Genomic DNA, 5,090 nt, shown 5'->3' with positions numbered 1-5,090 from the left:
CAGCTCTCAGTGGACAGTTACATGTGGGTTAACACAGCTGTGTGCGTAACGGCAACATACGCATCATCTCGTTGATAATATAAAGCAAATCGTAATGTATAAAGAAAACACGCGGTTCATATCTTTGATAAAGTGCCTGTGTTGCCACGTTGAAACAGGAACAGCCAGAGTACCGACGGCTCGCTCACAGCTGAGCTGGACCTGGCAGCTAGTTAGCTAGCTAGCTAGCTAGCTAAGGAACCGTTAGTTACCGTTAACCGCCGTTTTTGTTCATTTATGGGATATAAAAAAAATAAACCGTGACAGTTCACTGTGTGAAGAGCTTAATTATTAACTCGTGTTCACTTACTTGGGGGTGCACGCCCGCCATTGTTTGTTTTTATATCCTCTCCCGGTGCCAGCTAGCCGACAGCCGGCAGCTAGGTTAGCACCGCGGTGACAGCAGCCTCTTACCAGCTGCTCCGAGACGCAGCGTGTACGGGAGGCGCGGAGGGTCAAACTTCACACCTACAATATGCTGCTCCATTCATACATGTTAGATACTTAAGATTAGGGCCACTTGTGACAATGTATAACTAATGTATATAATGTATAACTAGTGTATACATAAATCCACATTCCTCATCTTAAAGCTCTTCTGATATTTCCCCTCTAAAACACATAACCTAAAATTACCACTTTCTCTTATAAGTGTGTTTATTCTTGTAATACAAGTTGTCTAGTAGAATTAGGACTTCATCCTCTTAATGACTCAAAATTGATTTCCCAATTTCAGATCCCCCCCTCTATTAGTAACACCACACTAACACTGGGTAGTTCCCTCCTTTTTTGCTCTGAAAGTGATTAAATGAGATTTACTTCAAGGCACTAATGAGACAGGATATTATGTTCATTCACAAATTTATTAAAAAAAAAAAAGTTTGTTGAAACCAAATGCGAGTTCATTACATTTATAGTCAGTGTTGAGAAAAAAAAATCCAGAACAATCCCATTATCTCAAGGAAACAATTTATACCTCGTCTATTCCAGACAAAATACGATTGAAATACAATAAAATAAAAGTATAATTCAACATCAGTTAACAGTTGGATCTTTAGAAATTAAAAAAAACCTAAACTTTAATGCTGCAATGTGGAAAAAATCCTCTCGAGTTGAGAAACGGATGCACTGCAGCTCCTCATCTCTCCATCTGTTGGAAGAAATAAACATGAGCAAGAAGCGACAAAACTTGGAGCCAGTGAACACAACTAGATCAGAATTCGCTCAGACATCCAAGGAAGGATTGAGCCGTCTTTGGTCTTTACGACCTCTGGTGGAAACTACGAATGGCAGGAAAAGGCATCATCACAGCGAACTGGGCATACAAACTCAAACATACTGTAAAAATACACACCTGACTATTACCATCATCACGGATGACGCTTTCTTCAACCGAACAGGAGCACGCCCAGTGGAGACCGTCGCCCTGAAAGTGACATGAAATGACAAGTTAGTTGTGAAGCTAAAAAAACAACACAGAACAGATTATAGTCACTTTTAATTCGCTCAGACATCCAAGGAAGGATTGGACCATCTTTGGTCTGTCGACCTCTGGTGGAAACTACGAATGGCAGGAAATAATGTCATCACAGCGAATCGTGGGAAGCAGGAAAACTGATCACGGCCGACTTATTTTTACTGATGAGTAATGGCAGATGATGTTTTGTCACTTAGGTCTGCAACTAATTATTATTGGCATTCGTTTTCAAATTGTATAGTCCATAACATCTCAGAAAATAGTGAAACATTTCCGAATTTTTAATACTCTTCAGATATACACACCTATATGACGTCTTCAAAAGCCATCAGGGTTTCTGTGGACTTGGCCATGATGAAAGAAAAAGCCCCACCAGAACCAGATCAGACCTCCAGATGTTTTTTCACAGCCAGCCTGAGAGTGAGAATTGGGATTCGTTTAGTTATGGAGGTTAACAGACACATTAATCTTTATTCCCTTCAGTCGCTCAGACATCCAAGGAAGGATTGGACCGTCTTTGGTCTTACGACCTCTGGTGGAAACTACGAATGGCAGGAAAAGGCATCATCACAGCGACCAGGACTTCAGAGAACAGATGTATATTATCATAAAATACACGTACCAGGTTCACAGGCTTTGACCGTCACGAGCGATCACGATCCTGTTGATTCATCTCTGATGGACACGACAGCGCCGCCAAGGAGACGTTCACCCTGAAAGTGAAATGGAGTCAGAGTTAGTTCTGAAAGCAAAGAGGCGTTAAAAAGGGACAAGTAGGACTTTTTATCATTTCGCTCAGACATCCAAGGAAGGATTGGACCGTCATTGGTCTGTCGACCTCTGGTGGAAACTACGAATGGCAGGAAATAATGTCATCACAGCGAAAACAGCTTTAGAATTAGAGCTGAAAAAAAGACCTGGTTGATAAAACAACAACAGCCAACTGGCAACTATTTTGATGATGAATGAAATGACTGAAATGTGAAGGTTTAGCTGCTTCTCTACTTGAATATTTTAGGATTTTGGACTGCTAGTCACACAAAACAAGACATTTCTGTTCACTTTCAATGGAGCAAACAAAACATCAATTGATCCATAAAAGATTAGCAGACTAACTGAGCAGAAAAGCAGCTTTGAAACTTATTAAAAACACACTATTATCCACAATAACCCACTCATCGTTTGTTGTGCTGCCCCAGAAATATCCAGATCGAGTACTTGTCTCTAACAGAAACAACTCAGTAAACAGAACTTCTCACCTCTCCCCAGGTTCGGTGGAGCCGACGCATTTCTGCTTCTCGCTCTTGAGGACTCAGTCCTGTCATCCATCTTGTCTGCGCTGGTCATTCTCTGCGGTGTTCGATGTACAGTGTAAACCTGTTGACAGATATACAGCATTAGAAATTCAGTGCACAACAAAGGACATGGAGGTACCTGTACATCATGTGGCTTATTTCATATGTTTAGATAAGGATGGCAGTTTCCTTTTCTAATTGTTATTATCAATACTTTTAGCAGCAGGGGGGGGGGTGGGGGCGCTTAAGTAAAAAATAAAATAAACCAAGTTACCATTATTCATTTTATTTTTTTCCCCAAACTAACTTTGCTCAAATCAGGAAGGTTTTAATTTCTCGATTTGTCCTAGAAGAACATGCTTCACTTAAGCGATATAGAAATTGACCTGGACATTACAAACTGAAGAGCCGTTTTGAGAGGGTGACACACGCTCAGACATCCAAGGAAGGATTGGACCATCTTTGGTCTTTAGACCTCTGGTGGAAACTACGAATGGCAGGAAAAGTCGTCATCACAGCGCGGGAAACCACCAATCGGCAATTCTTTTAGTCCATCACCCATTATTTACGAAAAAATTAACCCGGGTTCACAGCTTATCAAATATAGGGACGAGCATTTTCTGTGTCTGTTTTATATTACTAACTAAATATCTTTATATTTTTACAACAATTTAAAGATGTCTGACTTCTTAAATAATGTGATAGATTCTCAGTTATTGATAAATTACCAAATTTGAAAGAAATTCAATAGTCATATTTTAATGAAAATAATTGAATTAAAGAAGCAAATAGAAGAGTTAAAAACAGTCAAAAAGCTGAATGATGAACTGACTGACACAAGAGGAAATATTAGTATTTAAAATATATTCTCAAGCCTTCAGTAATATACTAGATATAAGTTTAAAAATCATGATCCTATATTCCTGTTTAGTATATCTTTGTATTACCTGAGCTGAACACCTTCAGGTGGCTCGCCACCTTCACCACGTGCTCAGCTAATGAAACCCACTGTTGAATTTCATTACTTTACTGTTACTCATTTTCTTTTTCTTCTTATTAACCCTAAACTCGGTTCTGTTGTACAGCAACTGAAGCAAACCGTAAACATGTTAACACCGTCGCTTTGTTTAAATAAATTCATTTACAGTAACTACGTTGACTGTAATTTAACTTTTACCCGGGAGATAAATGTTAAGAAGATTATAAACTCGACGACACGAGTATTTCTGTGGGGAAACTACAACGTGGAGAAAAACTTCGGCGCTATAACAATCCTCAACCATCCGTTAAATAAACTCCTCATCTGTGGTAAATATCGGCAGCTAACACTTCCACACGCTGTGAACGATAAGTACAACTTTAAATTTGAGGATTAAAATGAACATTAAATCCATATTTACCGTTAAAATCAGCAGCGGATTTTTGGCGCCAACAAACCTCGAGCTCCTCCAGCTACAAATGATTCGAAGGCGAGTTCGACCTGCCTTTTGTTCCATCATGGCGGAAGCTGAAGTGGTTTCTGGCGCGCTACCGCCACCTGCTGGTCCGGAGGGGGAACCCATATAAATTCTGTTTATTAAACCTGCATTCACTTACAATTTAATTATGTTTTTTTTTTTTAGATGAACTTTAATAGACTAGTTATGACTATAGATAATCCTGTAAAATGTATAGTATATTACTATATATATGATATAACTTTTAATTTGTATTTGTAATTAATCTTTACATATTTGTTTATACAACATAATTCATGACACTTACACAAAAAACAACAACATAATATTAAATGTAAATATAGTGATATTAACCAATTGAGGGAGAAATAACAATGAGTTAGAAGTTACTGAACATAAACACAAGTTGTGGCAAGAAAACTCTGAAAGAAAGGATGTGAAAAAAAAAAGAATTGACAAAGAGACAAAATATATGCTATTCATTTATTAAATCAACAATAAAGAATTATAAAGGCATCATTTTAAAATCAACATATTATGTATCTTACTCCATGTATTTAATAATCATGTGTTTGTTAATTATATTTAATGTTGGATTGTTTTGATGCAATATTAACTCACTACATACTGAGCTGATACAAGTGACATCAGACGGGAGAGAGACATTGGGATAAATAGAGAGAGAGAGAGAGAGAATAAAACGCCCACACCATTGGATAACTGACAGACAGATGAACGAATCACCTCTCTCCTTTTTCTAAACTCTCTTGCTCGTGATTGGTGGATGATGCAGCAAGGCCCGATGGATGCCCCCCCCCCCCC

General features: G+C 38.5%; 1 long non-coding RNA gene and 5 other non-coding genes across 6 annotated transcripts; all 6 read right to left on the bottom strand.

The window, feature by feature from the left end:
- Positions 1–883: 883 nt before the first annotated feature.
- On the bottom strand, positions 884–4,307 carry LOC111651931 (uncharacterized). Its single transcript, XR_002760561.2, has 6 exons — positions 4,212–4,307; positions 2,776–2,893; positions 2,139–2,229; positions 1,822–1,930; positions 1,394–1,465; positions 884–1,189 (listed from the first exon to the last, which is right to left on the bottom strand). It is a non-coding gene; the product is annotated as an uncharacterized LOC111651931 (long non-coding RNA).
- Positions 1,260–1,353, bottom strand: LOC111651935 (small nucleolar RNA SNORD14). The gene has a single exon (XR_002760564.1). It is a non-coding gene; the product is annotated as a small nucleolar RNA SNORD14 (small nucleolar RNA).
- On the bottom strand, positions 1,542–1,634 carry LOC111651933 (small nucleolar RNA SNORD14). The gene has a single exon (XR_002760562.1). It is a non-coding gene; the product is annotated as a small nucleolar RNA SNORD14 (small nucleolar RNA).
- Positions 2,000–2,092, bottom strand: LOC111651936 (small nucleolar RNA SNORD14). Its single transcript, XR_002760565.1, has one exon. It is a non-coding gene; the product is annotated as a small nucleolar RNA SNORD14 (small nucleolar RNA).
- LOC111651934 (small nucleolar RNA SNORD14) lies at positions 2,308–2,400 on the bottom strand. The gene has a single exon (XR_002760563.1). It is a non-coding gene; the product is annotated as a small nucleolar RNA SNORD14 (small nucleolar RNA).
- LOC111651937 (small nucleolar RNA SNORD14) lies at positions 3,240–3,332 on the bottom strand. The gene has a single exon (XR_002760566.1). It is a non-coding gene; the product is annotated as a small nucleolar RNA SNORD14 (small nucleolar RNA).
- Positions 4,308–5,090: the final 783 nt, after the last annotated feature.

Source organism: Seriola lalandi, unplaced genomic scaffold (genome assembly GCF_002814215.2).
Source record: "Seriola lalandi dorsalis isolate HSWRI2012SDOR001 ecotype SW California unplaced genomic scaffold, Sedor1 jcf7180002053868, whole genome shotgun sequence".
Lineage (NCBI taxonomy): Eukaryota > Metazoa > Chordata > Actinopteri > Carangiformes > Carangidae > Seriola > Seriola lalandi.
Note: the sequence above shows the minus strand (reverse complement) of the source record. Positions and strands in the feature narration are given on the sequence as shown.